The sequence below is a fragment of the Gopherus evgoodei genome, chromosome 2 (genome assembly GCF_007399415.2).
Source record: "Gopherus evgoodei ecotype Sinaloan lineage chromosome 2, rGopEvg1_v1.p, whole genome shotgun sequence".
In the NCBI taxonomy this organism is placed as follows: Eukaryota; Metazoa; Chordata; order Testudines; family Testudinidae; genus Gopherus; species Gopherus evgoodei.
This window is the reverse complement of record NC_044323.1, coordinates 55,000,204-55,019,119: the sequence shown is the minus strand read 5'-3', so window position 1 is coordinate 55,019,119 and position 18,916 is coordinate 55,000,204. Positions and strand designations below refer to the sequence as shown.

The 18,916-nt window shown below is 43.7% G+C and overlaps 1 protein-coding gene across 3 annotated transcripts in view; it reads left to right on the top strand.

Moving 5' to 3' along the window:
* DGKB (diacylglycerol kinase beta) overlaps positions 1–18,916 on the top strand; it is a 565,198-nt gene that overhangs the window by 44,209 nt on the left and 502,073 nt on the right. The gene's annotated exons all lie outside the window — the stretch shown is intronic.

The window sequence follows — 18,916 nt, the reverse complement described above, 5'->3', positions numbered from 1 at the left end:
GATCCCTAAAATGAGTTGAGTTGAGAGCCGCTCAGTTGATGGCATGTGGCAGGAGGAGAACATAAGAATGGCCGTACTGGGTCAGACCAAAGGTCCATCCAGCCCAGTATCCTGTCTACCAACAGTGGCCAATGCCAGGTGCCTCAGAGTGAGTGAACCTAACAGGTAATGATCGAGTGATCTCTCTCCTGCCGTCCATCACCACCATCTGACAAACAGAGGCTAGGGACATCATTTCTTACTCCTCCTGGCTAATAGCCATTAATGGATTTAACCTCCATGATTTTATCCTATTATCCAGGAGATGCAGGAAGGAGATGGGCTGCTGCAATAGGAGGGACTAACAGGCAAAGGGGAAAAGCCCTTGGGAGCTGTAGCCAAGGATGGGCTGAGGAAGTGTTGTAGTGTTTGAAATTTTGACTAATGTTTATTATTGGAGAATAAAACTGTACCTGAAAAAAGACTCTTGAACATAGCTGTGAGTCCTTCATGGGCTGAGGAGATAGGCCAGCAGTGTACATGTGGTGGAGATGTGAGCAGGTGATAAGCTGCTGGAATTGAAGGGAAACTGAGGCAGCAGCTCTCTGAGGAGTATGCTCTGAGTGATTTTCTATATTAAAAATGCCAGTGGACATTTTTAAAAAGTCTGAAGGCAGACTGGGTAAGGCAGCCTTGCGACACTTTTAAACTGCAGTTACATTGTGTCTGTCCGGGAAAATTAAAAAATAACACTCATAAGATAAATTTAAGATAAACACACACACAACTGGGAAACATATAGGAAAAAAAAGAATTTAAAAGATCTTAACCAGAGAGAGGTGAACTGGTAAGATGACAACACCACTGCAGAGAATTTTGTCCTATAGTCAGGGGCGACTCTAGGTATTTTGCCGCCCCAAGCGTGGCAGGCAGGCTGCCTTTGACGGCTTGCCTGCGGGAGATCCCCGGTCCCGCGGATTTGGCTGCACACCTTCGGGAGGTGCACAAAGACAACCTGACTGCCGTCCTCACAGCGACCGGCAGAGCGCCCCCCGTAGCTTGCCACCCCAAGCACGCGCTTGGCATGTTGGTGCCTGGAGTCTCCCCTGCCTATAGTGAACAGTACCCATTCTGATGGGACTGTAGATAGTTTGTGTACGCGTGCACTTGCTTACAAATAGGAGAAAAAATGACTTGCTCTTCAACATCATGCTTTCACTTTTATTATTTAAATGAGTGATTTATTTTTTTCATTTTTTTTAAACTTTTGATCCAGGAGTTTGAACTCCAGGGAAACAAGTCCCTTGAGGCTTATTTGGGAAAGCTTTTGAACAAGTATTGTTTGCCTGTAAATTGGGAGGCGGGGGGGAGAGAGAGAGAATTTAATTCAAGCATGAAAGATGCCAATCTATATTTATTTGAGTCAGTTGTGTTGCCTAAAAGGAAGACCAACCAAAAGACAAGAGAGGCTTTGTGAACCTGTAACAATGTTAATACATTTATATGCCTATTTTATTCCTTTTGAAGTTTCCTCCTTTGATTTTATTTTTTCTTTTTTTTGCAGCAGAGAAACCCTTAGGCATTCAGATGTTGTCTTTCTGACCTAGTGAAAAGCTTACCGTAACACCCTGGACACAGCAAGAATAGATGGAAGTGGAAAGCCTTTTTTAGGTTACTTAAGATCTGGCTTATGTAGCTTTTAAAATATTTGGAAGCTTAGAGAGACAAAATTTGGGGTGCAACAGCGTACAAGTTATTTCATTATAATCATAGTGGAAAAGATGCATCGTAAATATGCACCTCCACGTTTAAAATGTAATTAAGTGTTAAATTATTTTATTCATCACACTAGGTCTGATTCTCCTCACTGGCATAAAACTTGATATATTGGAGTGGAGGATCAGGGTCTCTCTTGTTAGTATTCCTCTTAACCATGGGGACTATAACTGTGCAATATTTTCTCCCCAATTTAAATGTTCTTCTTAATGTGTCATGTGTTTTCTATGTCACGTGTCCCCAGTGTTACTGGATATGTTGCAAATAAATAATTTAAGAAAGAACATTTTGAGTAATTGCCTCTCTGAGGAGTACACTAGATGTTTTTTGTGTAATATTAAAAATTTAAATGGACATTTTTACAAGCTCAGTAACACAATCCAGGGTGTACATTTGTCAAGCAATATGCACATTTCTTAGTTGTGTCAAAGGCATTCAGGTAAATTTTATGGCTCAGATTCTCAGTGGGTAAAAATCAGCAAAGCTCCATAGACTTCAGTGGAGGAATGCCAGTTTATACCAGCTGTGTATCTCATGCCATACTTCAGTACATTAGGTATGTATTACTAAAAGAATGAATGTTTCTCTTTTGTTATTTATATAAGAAAAGTTGCAGCTTCTAACATTTGTGTTTTCAGTTAGGTTGTGAAAACTGTGACTACAAAAAAAAAAGGCAAATAAAATCAGGCCTCAAAAAGAGGAGCGGTAAATGCCTTTTACATTATGCACTTTGAATGAAATACTAATCAACTATAAGCTTAATTGGCAGGTGAAGTCTAGTCAACATTGTAGCCATGAATTTTCCAGAAACTGCCAAATGAATTGTAAGGTGTGATGCATTCATCAGTGATTTCACATACCCAAATCCAGAAAGAATTCCTAGGACTTTTTCAAGGATTGTTATCATTTCCCTGCCCTGCCCCCACCCCCACCCCCCGCCCCGTATAGCTTGCATGGCACTAACAATCTCAGTGGAGGGCACAGATGATTAATAGTGAGGCATCAACTCCTCTGAGCTGGTCATTAATTCCCAGGAAATACCATGTACTTTGATCAATATTGCTTAATTAATAGAGCAGAAAAAATGTAATTGATAACCTTGAACATTTTTAATGTGCTACAGGGTTGGAAGTTATAGTAATTCAGGACTAAATCACTCCTCTGCTGTTCATTATATATGCAATTTTTCATTGTGTGACAAGCCTGCAAATGGTAATTTTGATTCCTTAAAGAAAGATGCTTAGATACTGTCTGTATAAGGAAATTCTCTGTGTTCTCAGCTGACTTACCTGAAATAGTATACAAAATAATTTCTTGAATGTGTCTGTGCCAGCATCTGCTGGCCAATAGATATTCTTAAACTGTTATGGAAAACTCTTTTGAGGAGTCCATTTAAGTACTTCAGCTCCCTCCCACCTTCCGCCCCAAGTAAAAGTTCTTGTAAACTGTTAGACTTTGCAAATACCCTTGTGTAGTCAGGGCCTCTCTCTACAGAGGTTTGGCTGGTTCAAACAATGCTGGCAAACCTGCAGGCAAAGGGAGTCCCAGGCCATAGGTGCACTGCCCTACAAGCAGATTAAAAGACCAGCATGGTGATTGTTGGTTGTGAAACACTGCTGTGTGATGTGGAGTACGAGCTGTTTTGTGCTGGCCAAGTGTTCTGTTGTGAAAATATTGAGCCACTAGGGGAATTTTGATTTCTTTCCCCTTATTGTTGCCTTGCCTGATCACAAGTTCGTCATCCCTCTTGCTCCTTCCCCCGTCCCCTCCCATGTCTCCTCCTATGCAGCAAGAAAAATGTGATTGCTGTTTCTATGACTCTTTCTTCACAAACACACACATCAGTTTGGAACCATCCCCTTCAGCGCAGCCTCTATGGGAAGGCTGCCCCCCAGCAGGCATGTGAAGGATGTGAATGAGAATGTTTCACAGTGAATCTTGGACAGTGATGCTAGGGGGCCCAATACAACAGTATCACCAGGAGCGCCCAGAGGATTCAGTGGGACCTGGGGTCTTTGGCGGTGGGAGGCCCCTGCTGCTGAATTGCCGCCGAAGACCTGGCACTTCAGTGGCAGGTCCTGGGGCAGAAGGACCCCCGCCACCGAATTGCCAACAATGACCTAGAGCGGAAGAAGCTCCAGGGGCCCGGGCCCCATGAGAGTTTTCCGGGGCCTCCGAAGCAAGTGAAGGACCTTGCTCTAGGGGCCCCGAAAAACTCTCATGGGGGCCCCTGCAGGGCCTGGGGCAAATTGCCCCTCTTGCCCCCACTCCCTCCAGCAGTCCTGGGTATCACAGAGGGCCTCAAGTAACTTTTGAGTCAGCCCTGTTTAGAGAAGTCCAATTCTTGAAATGCATAGTTGTTTCAGCCTCCATAGCAATTAAGCGGTGAAATGTTCTGCTAATAAATTATTTGTTCCTGTTTACTCAAGGAAACACACCAATCAGTCATGCTGTGGGCGAGTAACTGTTTCCATAGAGAGAAATTGTTGTCCCCCTGTGGTGTGTGTTCTCTCTCTCTCTTTCAAAAGCATAAAGTTGGAATAGGTTTCTATGATTGGCTAAATGAATGGGAGTCATTTTTCATTTTAGTGGGGGGAGGAGTATTGTTAGGGTTCACTGGTTGGCAGGAATGGGGAGGAATGAGTTTGCAGAGGACCTAGATCATCCCACAGCTTTCCTTTTTCTATAACTTGGAGGATGCCTACTTACAACACAGGTTTTGTGTTATAAAACCCTATGTTGTAAAACCTTATGTTCTTGACTGAACCATTCACTCAGCCCAAGACTATAACAGAGTTCAAAAAAGAACTAGATAAAATCATGAAGGATAGATCCATCAACGGCTATTAGCCAGGATGGGCAGGAATGGTGTCCCTAGCCTCTGTTTGCCAGAATCTGGGAATGGGTGACAGGGGATTGATCACTTGATGATTATCTGGTCTGTTCATTCCCTCTGGGGCACCTGGCATTGGCCACTATCAGAATACAGGATACTGGCCTAAATGGACTTTTGGTCTGACCCAGTATGGCTGTTCTTATGTTTGTTTTTCTTCTTCTATCATCAAGCCCACCCTCCCCTTTGGAGAGTAAGTGACTGGAAAGTTTGTGAATAAAGTTGTGCGCGGGAGTTTGCACCATAGGAAGGTGGAAAGACTTTCCACATGGTGGAAAGTCATAGACTCAGCAGAGTAAATTCAAGGGTGAATTTCTGGGACATATTATTACTTGGAGACTGATAATTTAAGATACATTGTGACCAGGAGATACCAGAGGAAGTTTTTTGTGTTCTTATTGTAATAAAATGGATGCCTTAATAATATTAGGACTTCAGTTTGTCTTATTTGTAGGATCTGCTTTGTCTCTAAGTTCTTAGTCAAGGAGGACTGGAAGTTACCTAAACAGAGACTTTATGTGAACAAAATGATGGCAGAGATCCATGTATTCTGGAATAGGTCAAACTCTTCGAGGATCGGTGGAGTTTAGTACTTGACGTCCTGTATATTTTAAGAGTATACCATATTGCTTTCTTTGAAGTAATTTGCCTTTGCATGGAGAAGTAAATGCACTGTTTATATCTGTGTAATGCAGGCGATCAGTATTTTGCTTGCCAACGAGCAGGGAATGTTTGATTGTTTTTTCTTTTCCCATTTGTTGTTGTGGTGTCACTGTGACGGTTTTCTGCTTGGTAAACTAGGATATATTTCTCTCATTGCATGACTTCAATAAGATACCTCGGGGAACAACGTTAAAACAAAGTGCACAGAATGCATTTTGGTTGAAACTTAATCAAGAAAGCTAATGTAAATTAACATCTAATTTACATTACTGAAACCCAACCCATTGTGTGAAATACCTTTCTTGTTGAAAGGGAATGTTTATGATATCTGATCTGACTTATACAACTGAGGATAAGTGTGCATCAGTGAATATTTAGCGTGTTTCCACTATCTGTATAATCTATGATACATGGGATTTTTATAGGGACATCATCTATATATAATGGAAGACTCCACTGTAAAAAAAAATTTTTTTTAACAATGAAAACAGAGTAACAGAGCGGCAGGAATGCTATCTTTCCTTATATAGGGCTGGATTGCTCCTTCTGCAGTGAAACCCATGCGAGAGGACCGAGAGAGGAAATCTCCATGAGGTTCCCCTTGTAGAGGTTCCTCCATGTTATTCTGTTGCACAATGTGATAATCTGTAAGACCTGACCCCAAGTTAGGAATCAGCAGGAGGGCAGGGCCACCCTTATGGGGACCTTGCACCTCTGTGTTGCCTCCCCAGCATTGCTCAACCCATGCAAATTGGTTTCATTGGTCCTAGCTGCCTCAGGGGCCCTCTCCTTAAAACAGATCAGAGAGGGGTTTGTAGAAAAGATATAGCCCCAAAGTCTAAAAGCTTTTCCGTGAAAACTCTGCTGGCCCCAGGACAGGCACTAAGTGCATTCCCCCAGGCCCCACACCTGGTCTGCCCACGGCTTCCTATGCTTGCTCAGTTCTTGTCCTCTTCTCTCTCTTGTTAGTCTCCAGATCAGTGGAGAGCCTTTCAAGGGGTTTGGGGAGAATGGCATGCTGTCTCAGATGGTAGAGCCCCCTCTTGCACATGTGAGGTGGGATATGTAAGTATGCAAAGGGTACCCCCATACATGGACTGGGCACACAATGATTCCCCCTTCACAGAAAGTTCAACTACAAAGTCATTCCAGTTGCACAGGGACAGAGCAATTAAGATCCCTGATTAGTCACTGTCTTGTCATGGACACTAATGCTAATGCCAGATTTTTCAAATTAAGTATCTTTATTAAATAGTTGAACTAAGCTACAATTATACAGCATACACTAACGTTAATTCGTACAGATGAAGAATTTCATATCATTCAGAATACCAGCAGTAATGTAAAAGATAGTGATAGCAGCAGAGTAACTTAATTGAATCAGCCATTTAAAAATAAAATTGACTTCAGTAAAACCTAATCAATCAGAACCAGTCTGTAATTTAATGAAAAGTTCCCTGATGACCTTAGTTATTTTTTGACATAAATAAAACAATGACTGAAATTCCCAAGTTAGAATCGTAGCTATCTGATAAAATATCAGTTCTGCCTAATGTAGTTCTTCCCCTTTTCTTTGCTATTGAAGTCGACTCGTTACTGTCTAGCACTGGCTTCTGTGAGAGCTGACATAAATTACCATTAACTGCCATCATCCACAATTATTTTGCTATTTTTCCATTCCACTGTGCTTGTTCCAACCAGTCTTTACTATTGTTCAGTCATCATTTTAGTGCCATCTCTTTCACTTCTATCCCATATTTTGTTTTAATTTGAGAATATGAACAACACGGTAATCTATCTTTAATGTGTTTTATTTGTAAGGCCCGTATTGATTCTGTTTTTTAACTAAACAGGACAAGGCAGAAGTCTAAGCAGAGATTTACGTGAAAAATGACTGTTATTTTCATCAGATGGCCATGATTCATTCCTGATGCATGCACAAATGCTCACCTCACTAATGAGAGTTTAGCTTTGGTGGGGCCAGGAGCAGTGGAGAGAGAATGAATATCTCAATCGGGATCAGCTGGGACAGAGCTTCATGTGCTTCCTCTGCTTGCCCCTCCGTTTTCTGTTTTTTTTAGCGTGCATGGGATGATGGAGGGGGACTGCTTTTTTCTATTTCTTTCCTGGTGCTGCACAGTGTGGGGGTATGTGTGGGAGTTTCACATGCTGCATCAGAGGCCTGGTCTACACTACGCATTTAAACCGATTTTAGCAGCGTTAAACTGATTTAATGCTGTACCCGTCCACACTACGAGGCCCTTTATATCGATATAAAGGGCTCTTTAAATCGGTCTCTGTACTCGTGCCCAATGAGAGGAGTAGCGCTAAAATCGGTATTACCATATCGGAATAGTGTTAGCGTGGCCGCAAATTGACGATATTGGCCTCCGGGCGGTATCCCACAGTGCACCACTGTGACCGCTCTGGACAGCAATCTGAACTCTGATGCAGTGGCCAGGTAAACAGGAAAAGCCCCGTGAACTTCTGAATTTCATTTCTTGTTTGCCAAGCTTGGAGCTCTGATCAGCACGGGTGACGATGCAGTCCCAAATCCAAAAAGAGCTCCAGCATGGACCGTACGGAATCTGCTGGATCTGATTGCTGTATGGGGAGACAAATCTGTTCTATCAGACCTCCGTTACAGAAGGCAAAATGCCAAAGTGTTTGTTTGAAAAAAATCTCCAGGCTACACAGTGCTATGTGACAGACGTAACGGAAATCCAAAGAATCAAATGGACACTCATGGAGGGAGGGAGGGGGGACTGAGGACTCCAACTATCCCACAGTCCACAGCAGTCTCCGAAAAGTATTTGCATTCCTGGCTGAACTCCCAATGCCTGTAGGTTCAAACACATTGTCCAGTGTGGTTCAGGGTACAGCTTGACAATTTACTCCCTCTGCCCCCACATGAAAGAAGAGGGAAAGAAATCATTTCTTGACTTCTTTCAATGTCACCCTATGTCTACTGAATGCTGCCTGTAGACGCGATGCTGCGGCAGTGAAGAGCAGTATCCGCTCCTCTCCCCTCCCTGGTGGCAGATGGTGCAGTAGGACTGCTAGCTGTCCTTGTCATGAGCCTGTGAGTGCTCCTGACTGGCCTCAGGTGAGGCTGGCCGAGGGCGCCTGGGTAAAAATAGGAATGATTCCCGGTCATTCCCAGTAGATGGTACAGAACGCCTGGTAACCGTCCTCATCATAGCAACTGGGGGCTGAGCTCCATCAGCCCCCTCCCTTTCCTGTGTAAAGAAAAGATTCTGCACTGCCTGGACTGTCATAGCACCGGGAGGCTGCGTCCCCCTCATTTAACTCACTAACAAGTCACTGTTTCTTCTTCCTGCATTCTTTATAACTTCATGACACTAATGGGGGGGACACTGCCACGGTAGCCCAGGAAGGTTGGTGGAGGAGGGAAGCAATGGGTGTGGTTGTTGCCGGGGCACCCCCTAGAATGGCATGTAGCTCATCATTTCTGCAGGATCTGACACGGAGCAGCTGTGCTCTCTGATACACTGGTTCTCTAGTATAGTTGCCCCATATTCTAGGCAGGACTGACTCTATTTTTAGAAACCATAAAGGAGGGATTGACTCGGGGAGTGATTCCCAGTTTTGCCTTTGCGACCCTGGCCGACCTCAGCCAGGGGCACCCATGATAGCAGCAGACAGTACAGAACGACAGATAACCATCATCTTACTGCCAATTTACAATGGCAGCAGACAGTACAGAACGACTAATAACCGTCTCTGCTATCATGCAAAAGCAAATGATTGCTGCTGTGTAGCGCTGCAGTAACGCCTCTGTTAGCAGCATTCAGTACACATACGGTGACAGTAAAAAAAAAAAAAAAAAAAAGCTGAACGAGCTCCATGGTTGCCGTGCTATGGTGTCTGCCAGGGCAATCCAGGGAAAAAGAGCGTGAAATGATTGTCTGCCGTTGTTTTCCCGGAGAAAGGAATGAGTGATGACATTTACCCAGAACCACCCGCGACAATGATTTTTGCCCCCTCAGGCACTGGGATCTCAACCCAGAATTCCAAGGGACGGGGGAGATTGTGGGAACTATGGGATAGCTACAGAATAGCTAACCACAGTGCAATGCTCTGGAAATCGACGCTAGCCTTGGACCATGGATGCACACCGCCGAATTAATGTGCTTAGTGTGGCCGCGTGCACTCAACTTTATACAATCTGTTTTACAAAACTGGTTTATGTAAAATCAGAATAATCCCGTAGTGTAGACATACCCAGAGCCTAGACTTTGGAATCTCTCACACCTACTGCTGCTGCCATTAAGTGGTGGATGTGTTTGGCTAAAGTCTGGAGTGACTGGAAAGGGAGGGTGCTGCTGCTTAGATGAAGTAGCCATTGTGGGCTCCCTGTTTCAGCCCCACCCTTCCCATCCTTAATCTAGTTGCTGGATCTGATCTCCTGTAATGCTGAGAGCTAGACTGATTGTCAGTTTTGGGGTCTGGAAGAGATTTTCCTATATGGCAAAATTGCCAAACTTCTGCTGCCAAACCATCCATCTGGCATCCAAGAGGGCTGGGTTTTTGTGGGGTTTAAGTTACAATTGTTACAACTTTGGAGGATTCCAGTGCAGTTGGCGGGTTAGAAGTCCAGTCTGAGGTCCTGTAACCCAGTAGTCTGCTTGGCTAATAGTCCTGAGAATGGCACTGCTTCTGTGCCTCACACAGTGTTTGGCTCCACTTATCTCTCCTACCTCCAGTGTGGAGGAGGGGAATGGGCTGGGACTCTGGCTTCTAGTCAGGATCCCTTGGTAGATTGGAAAGCGACATGGGGACCTGGCCTTAATATGTGCCCTCAGATTGGTGCCCACTGAGAACCACACTGGAACAATTGTGCCATGTAGTTTGGGCTGGCTAACCAAGTTAGGTACTAGGTTTAAATAAAGTTGCCACCTTACATTTAACCATACTATGAGCTTTTGTATCTCATTGTTTCCATGTCCACATCAATAGTCTATATTTCGCGGATTTATCAATTTATAAAGCATGAAGGGACCATTATGATCATAACACAGGCTATAGGACTTCCCCAGATGAATTCCTGTTGGAACTACAGTATATCTTTCAGAAAAACAGACAATCTTGATTTAAAAAATTTCCAGTGATAGAGAATTCACCACAACCCTTTCTAAGTTGTTACACTAGTTAATTACCCCTTACTATTAGCAGTGTATGCCTTATTTCTGATCTGAATATGTCTAGCTTCTACTTCCAGTGACTGGACCTTATTTTGCCTTTTGTCTGCTAGACTGAAGAGGTTTTTTTCCCTATTGTCTATTTTCCGTGTAAGTAGTTAGAGACTGATGAAGCCACCTCTTCACCTTCTCTTTGTTAAGCTAAATAGATTGAGCTCCTTGAGTCTTTCACTATAAGGCATGTTTTCCTGTCCTTTTAATGGCTCTCGTGGTTCTCGCTGAATCCTCGTCCTCTCCAATTTTTCCATGTCATTCTTGAATTGTGAGCACCAGAACTATACAATGTATTCCCATAGTGGTTGCACCAGTGCAAAATATAGAGGTGTTGCATATAAAAATTGATGATTAATATAGATTTTTTAAAAATTATTCTTACAGTTTCAGGGGACTGGGGTTAGGGCAGCACTGACAGTGTTGCTGCAGGGGGTTCTCTGTGTGGCTGAGGAGCCCAAGACATCTGAGCATAAGTGTTGGAGGCTGCGGTCCTGGTCCAGTAGAGCAGACACTCCTGGCCAGGGCTTCAAAGAAGAGGATAGGCCCCCAGCCACAAGGAAGGCCACCCTGTTGCTGAATGGTTCCTGCCCAGGGATGTCCTTCCCTCCCACTCCTGGCTGGTGAATGAGTGAGCAGGTTTGTGACAGTGGAGCTGCAGAGGGCTCCCCAAATGGCTGCAGGGCTAGTGACAGCCAATACCTGCAGTGCAAAGTATGGGGGAGGCAGTGGTCCTATGGCTGGGGGCTCGTCCTTCGCTCTGCCCTGGTCCAGCAGTCTCTGCTTTGCCCTATCAGGACCACAGCCTTCCTTGCATCTGCATGGATCCAGTGTCACCAGCCCCATGGTTATGCAAAGAGTCCTCTGCAGCTCCGCTGTCACGGCCCTGCAAGGCTGCAGAGGGCTCCTTGCTTGGCCACAAGGTTGAGGGAGTGCAATCCCGGCAGAAGCCAGCTGTAAGAGGAGGCTACATTTCCACCAGCTGCCACTGATGGATATTGCTTTTGTCGATTTCAGTGTGTTAGCCGAAATCAAAATTTACCGACCACTATCGATTTAAATTGAATCTGTCCAAGCCTAAATTTTTCTTTCTCTACTCCTGGCCAAGATTGCCTGGTTTATACATCTCAGGATCACATTAACCTTTTTTCCCCAGTGTTGCCCAGGGTGCTCATATTCAGCTATTATCCACCATGACCCCTCCTCCCACAAGTTTTTTTGGTCACTGCATCTCAGGATAGCATCTTGGTTCGGTAATCATGGCCTGCATTTTTGTTCTTAGATATGACTTTATATTTGAACATATTGAAATTCATATTGTTTGCCTGCATGAACAATTCCTTCAACTTCACTAACAAGAAATTCTCCTTTCACTATTGTAGTAGCTAATTATTCATTTTTTCTTGGCACTGCTAGCCTTTTTTCACTGTAATTAGTTTTCTTTGGCTCTTCAGACTATTCTGTGTATAGTGTGTTGTGCAGGATTTAGACTGGCTACAGCTTCAAAAAGCAGGCATGTCAATATAATCAATATTGCTAATACCTTGTATCTGAAACTGTTCTACTGAGGAACTCAGGATTAGGATATTAGGTATTTGGCATCAATAGTTGCATCCTGTGGGCATGTTCTACTCCAGTCTGCCTCAATTCTGGATACTGTTGGTTTTGCACTTGTCTTGTCTTGATCTTCCATTGCACATTGTCATGGGTGTGAGTGTAATCCACACACCTCCTTGGTGTAGTATAGTTGAGTGTGTGTGTGTCAGAGTCTGCTCTACAGCCTTAGCTAAGGGCCAGTTGGCTATTAGTTCATGTGGTAGAGTCTCATGTACTATGCTCCAGAGGTCTCAGGTTTGATCCCGCCTGCCGATGATCAGGGCCTGTCAGCGTTACATGAGCAGAGAAGGTGTTCATCCCCCAATTCGCCCTCCCACAACAAGGGGTCATGAAGACCCTCTGCTGAAATTCCAAATGATTGGTCAGTCTATTTTGATGGGCAGGGAAAATGACCAAGGAGTAGATGCACTCAGGAGCAAAGTTCCCCTGGGACGTGGTTGGTTTCTGATGGGAAATCCATGTTTGAGTAAGTGTTGCTGGAGCATTAACTTCTCTGTATGGTGAACTGGTGGGGGTGGCTAAGGAATCAGCCAATGGCAGCATGGCTATGAAGAGAACCATGATGCTTATGGGGAGAGGATCCTGCAGTTCTTATAGATTTCCCAGGCATCTCTGGAAGAATCTAGAATCTGCACAGATACACTCTACCCGAGGCTGCTTTCGAACTTGAAAGACAAAAGAAACTGCTCATAAATTAAGATGTCTGTACACTAATGCAAGGAGCCTAGGGAACAAAATGGAGGAAATAGAGCTACTGGTGCAGAAAGTGAAACCGGATATTATAGGGGTAACAGAAACGTGGTGAAATAGTAGCCATGACTGGAGTACAGGTATTGAAGGCTATGTGCTGTTTAGGAAAGATAGAAATAAAGGCAAAGGTGGTGGAGTAGCAGTGTACATCAATGAGGAGGTTAACTGTAAAGAAGTAAGAAGTGATGGAATGGACAAGACAGAGTCTGTCTGTGCAAAAATCACACTGGGAAACAAAGCTACTAGAGCCTCCCCTGAGATAGTGCTTGGGGTGTGCTACAGACCGCCGGGATCTGATTTGGATATGGATAGAGACCTCTTTAATGTTTTTAAGGAAGTAAACACTAATGGGAAATGTGTGATCATGGGAGACTTTAACTTCCCAGATATAGACTGGAGGACAAGTGCTAGCAAGAATAGTAGGGCTCACATTTTTCTGGATGTGATAGCTGATAGATTCCTTCACCAAGTAGTTGAAGAACCGACAAGAGGGGATGCCATTTTAGATTTGGTTTTGGTGAGTAGTGAGGACCTCATAGAAGAAATGGTTGTAGGGGACAACCTTGGTTCGAGTGATCATGAGCTAATTCAGTTCAAACTAGATGGAAGGATAAACAAAAACAGATCTGTGACTAGGGTTTTTGATTTCAAAAGGGCTAACTTTAAAGAATTAAGGAAATTAGTTAGGGAAGTGGATTGGACTGAAGAACTTGTGGATCTAAATGCGGAGGAGGCCTGGAATTACTTTAAGTCGCAGCTGCAGAAACTATCGGAAGCCTGCTTCCCAAGAAAGGGGGAAAAAACCATAGGCAGGAGTTGTAGACCAAGCTGGATGAGCAAGCATCTCAGAGAGGTGATTAAGAAAAAGCAGAAAGCCTACAAGGAGTGGAAGAAGGGTGGGATTAGCAAGGAAAGCTATCTTAGTGAGGTCAGAACATGTAGGGATAAAGTGAGAAAGGCTAAAAGCCAAGTAGAGTTGAACCTTGCAAAGGGAATTAAAACCAATAGTAAAAGGTTCTATAGCCATATAAATAAGAAGAAAACAAAGAAAGAAGAAGTGGGACCGCTACACACTGAGGACGGAAAGGAGGTTAAGGATAACCTAGGCATGGCCCAATATCTAAATAAGTACTTTGCCTCAGTCTTTAATAAGGCTAATGGGGAGCTTAGGGGTAATGGAAGGATGACAAACGGGAATGAGGATATGGAGGTGGATATTACCACATCGGAGGGCCCGGACAATCTTCATCCGAGAAAATTCAAGGAACTGGCGCATGAAATTGCAAGCACGTTAGCTAGAATTCTTAATGAATCGGTAAACTCAGGGGCTGTACCGTACGACTGGAGAATTGCTAACGTAGTTCCTATCTTTAAGAAAGGGAGAAAGAGTGATCAAGTAACTATAGGCCTGTTAGTTTGACATCTGTAGTATGTAAGGTCTTGGAAAAAATTTTGAAGGAGAAAGTAGTTAAGGACATTAAGGTCAATGGTAATTGGGACAAAGTACAACATGGTTTTACTAAAGGTAGATCGTGCCAAACCAACCTGATCTCCTTCTTTGAGAAGGTGACAGACTATTTAGACAAAGGAAATGCAGTAGACCTAATTTACCTCGATTTCAGTAAGGCATTTGACACAGTTTCACATGTGGAATTATTAGTCAAATTGGAAAAGATGGGGATCAATATGAAAATTGAAAGGTGGATAAGGAACTGGTTAAAGGGTGACTACAACGGGTCGTACTGAAGGGTGAACTGTCAGGCTGGAAGGAGGTTACTAGTGGAGTTCCTCAAGGATCGGTTCTGGGACCAATCTTGTTTAACCTTTTTATTACTGACCTTGGCACAAAAAGCAGGAATGTGCTAATAGAGTTCGCGGATGACACGAAGCTGGGGGCTATTGCTAACACGGAGAAGGACCAGGATATCATACAGGAAGATCTGGACGACCTTGTAAACTGGAATAATAGTAATAGGATGAAATTTAATAGTGAAAAGTGCAAGGTCATGCACTTAGGGATTAATAATAAGAACTTTAGATATAGATTGGGGACGCATCAGTTGGAAGCAACAGAGGAGGAGAAGGACCTTGGGGTATTGGTAGATCACAGGATGACTATAAGCCGCCAATGTGATATGGCCGTTAAAAAAGCTAATGCGGTTTTAGGATGCATCAGGCGAGGTATTTCCAGCAAAGATAAGGAGTTAGTTAGTTAGTTAGTACTGTTATATAAGGTGCTGGTGAGACCCCACCTGGAATACTGTGTGCAGTTCTGGTCTCTCATGTTTAAGAAGGATGAATTCAAACTGGAACAGGTTCAGAGACGGGCTACTAGGATGATCCGAGGAATGGAAAACGTGTCATATGAAAGGAGACTCAAAGGGCTTGGCTTGTTTAGTCTAGCCAAAAGAAGGCTGAGGGGGGATATGCTTGCTCTTTATAAATATATCAGAAGGATTAATATTAGGGAGGGAGAGGAATTATTTAAGCTTAGTACCAATGTAGATACAAGAACGAATGGGTATAAACTGGACGCTAGGAAGTTTAGACTTGAAATTAGATGAAGGTTTCTAACCATTAGAGGAGTGAAGTTCTGGAACAGCCTTCCAAGGGGAATACTGGCGGCAAAAGACACATCTGGCTTTAAGATTAAGCTTGATAAGTTTATGGAAGGGATGGTATGATGGGAGAGCCTAATTTTGGCAATTGATCTTTGATTATCGCCAGATAAGTATGCCCAGTGGTTGGTGATGGGATGTTGGATGGGATGGGAACTGAGTTACTGCAGAGAATTCTTTTCTGAGTGCTGGCTGGTGAGTCTTGCCCACATGCTCAGGGTTTAGCTGATCGCCATATATGGGGTCGGGAAGGAATTTTCCTGCGGGGCAGATTGGCAGAGGCCCTGGAGGTTTTTCGCCTTCCCCTGCAGCGTGGGGCATGGGTCACTTGCTGGTGGATTCTCTGCAGCTTAAGGTCTTCAAACCACAATTTGAAGACTTCAATAACTCAGGCGTAGGTTAGGGGGTTGTTATAGAAGTGGATGGGTAGGGTTCTGTGGCCTGCTTTGTGCAGAGTGTCAGACTACATGATCACATTGGTCCCTTCTGACCCTAGAATCTATGAATCTATGAATAAATAAACTTGTGCTGTTTCGAGAGCATGTTTATTCTCCTGAATGTTTTTCCATAAGAGGAGATTATTTGCACCATTGTTTCTTGCGCACAGGTGGAAAAACAACCCAATTGAAAACAACAAAACACCCTTTTAAGCTATTTAGATAGCAGCTTCTTGGCATTTGTTCCTATTTTTCTAACTTTCCTCAGATAGAAAATTAGCATGTTTAGGACTATTAACATACTTATTCTTGTTCTTAGATACCTGTAAAATAAATCACTTTATTTATTTATCAGTCAATGCATTTTATCACTTGTGTAACAAAGGGACAGACAGTGTTACCTGGTTATTTTATGATAGTGCTACACAGTTTGCCATTTACGTAACACCAAGGCCTTGACTACACTACAAAGTTGTCAACTTAAGTTATGCTGACGCTGTAAGTAAACCGGGGTTGCATGCCCACACTACAATCCTTGTGTTGGTGGACTGCATCCACAATAGCAACTGTTTCATGGACACACACAGCAGTGCATGATGGGGAGGTATCCCATTTTTCAACTGGCCACAGGGTGTTTTGAGAAGGGTTTGCAATACCTCATGAGAGTAAGTTCAGCATCTCATGATGCAGGTTTCTCAATTCCATCATTCCGTGGGCCTCCAGCTGCTTTTCAGCTGCCCTGGTAACCTGCAAGCCAAGCCATCTGTCACAAAGCATGGATCCTGCACTGCTCTTCAGTATTGTGCTGTGCATTATGACCACAAGGCTGTAAGAGGAGATCAACAGGGAGGCTATTCAGCTGAGGGGGCCTTGAAGGAGCATTTTAATAATGAGCCACAGTAATATTGTGTTGCTGTAGTGTGCTGAGCCTGACATTGTTTGTTTGCACCATGCTATGAACCTCGTAATGATTGCTGTGTGTGCCTGACTATGACAATGCACATTCACCTATTGCTATTGTCCAGTGAATGTTATCAGCAGCCACCATGTGACAGAGAATAATAAAGATAAATTCAGTTTTCATAAGTAGATTTTTTTTTTGTTCCACACCCATGCAAACGTACCTATGTAATGCTGAGGTAAGCATCATACGTGCAGGGGAAAGTATCTTTAAAGTGGAGGGGAAGGGGGCAGAACAGGGAATTTATAAGCACATACACCAAAAATGTGCTCACAGCTAGGAGTGTGTGTGTGTGTGTGGCTGTCCATTGTGTTTAATCTCCTGTGGGGTAGAATGCCTTGGGTACTGCTTCAGCCCTAGAAGATACATGGAATGGGGGACAGGAAGAGTGTAGGGAGGTCCTGGATTCTGGAATGCTTTTTCCTTTCTTTTTAAGCTTTGTATGATTTGAAGAATATTTCAGCCAGAATTAAGACAAACCTCAAACACCTGAATTTGTTTCAGATAGAGATTATTTACATTTATATCTAATGATTTGTTGTAGAGTGTTGTAACTTACATGCAGTATACTTCTCTCCCCCTCCCTCCCAACAGTCCTATATCAGGACATGTGCACCTATGCAAAGAGAAAGCAAAGGGGAATAAATCCTTATGATTTCTCTGCAGCTACTAGCTCTGATGAATTCTGTTGTAAATATATTTCAGTATTACCACTCCAATAGAGAATTGAGGCAATAGATCAGGGGTCGGCAACCTCTGGCATGCGGCTTGCCAGGGTAAGCACCCGAACGGGCCAGGCCAGTTTGTTTATGTGCTGCGTCAGCAGGTTTGGCCGACCGCAGCTCCCTCTGGCTGCGGTTCACTGTTCCAGGCCAATGGGCACAGCGGGAAGTGGCATGGGTGAGGGATGTGCTGGTTACAGCTTCCTGCTGCCTCCGTTGGCCTGGGATGGCGAACTGTGGCCAGTGGGAGCCGTGGTCCGATGAACCTGCCGATGCGGCAGGTAAACAAACTGGCCCGGCCTGCCAGGGTGCTTACCCTGGCGAGCCGCGTGCCAGAGGTTGCCGACCCCTGCAATAGATTCAAAAGAGTATATCAGAGCAAATGTAACTAGAGGTGCAGTGGAAAGACCGAGATTCTTGAAACTGGAGGTGCTTTTTTTTTCTGATACCTGGTTGCTTTTCAGACTCCTTCCTTCCTTTGAAAGAGGTGAGAGACCAAAGGATACCGCTGTACATCTGTGATCCCTGTGGAAGTAGAGACCCAAGTCATGTTCAGATAACAAAAGTTCATTCCAATTCTGAATATATGTATTAATGGAAATAAAGTATCTAGTCACATGACACTGACTCACTTTTAATAACGTGGTACAGAGCCATGTAATGCTGCAATTTATTTTAATGTAACATGTTTACTAAAGTAAAGATTTCCTGACAACTGGATTTTGTTTTAATTCAAAAACCTTCCTCAGGATAAGTAAATGTCTCTTCTTTAATGAATAATGTATGACAGGTGTACAAAAATTGTACCAATTTCTCACCCTCCATCAGTAATTAAACCCTGCACAGTTTACATCTATATGAAAAAGTGAATGCCAGTGGCATCCATTTTTACTTGTCCCAGGGGAAGTTTCAATTTGGTTTCATTTTCTTTTCATTCTTCCTTGAAACCTGCCATCTTTTTTTTGCACAGCCTAAAGCTAAGCATTCTGACCCAACCCTGACTGCTCCTTCCCATTCCCTGCCCCCCATACCATCACCCTGACCCCAGTCCCCTCGTAGAAGCAGCTTGTCTGCAGCTCAGCACTGGACTGACTATTTGCCTCCCTTTTCTTCTGCTATGCCTGCTGCAGCTCTTGGATTTTATTTTTTTTACATGGCACTGCTGCCTGTCCCTATTGTAGTCCTTCTCTTCCATGCCCCAAGCAAGTTTCTGCAGCTGGAGTGGAGCTGTGCCTGCAAAGCATCCTCTCCCCACAGACTCAGCAGATCCACCACTATCCAGGTACT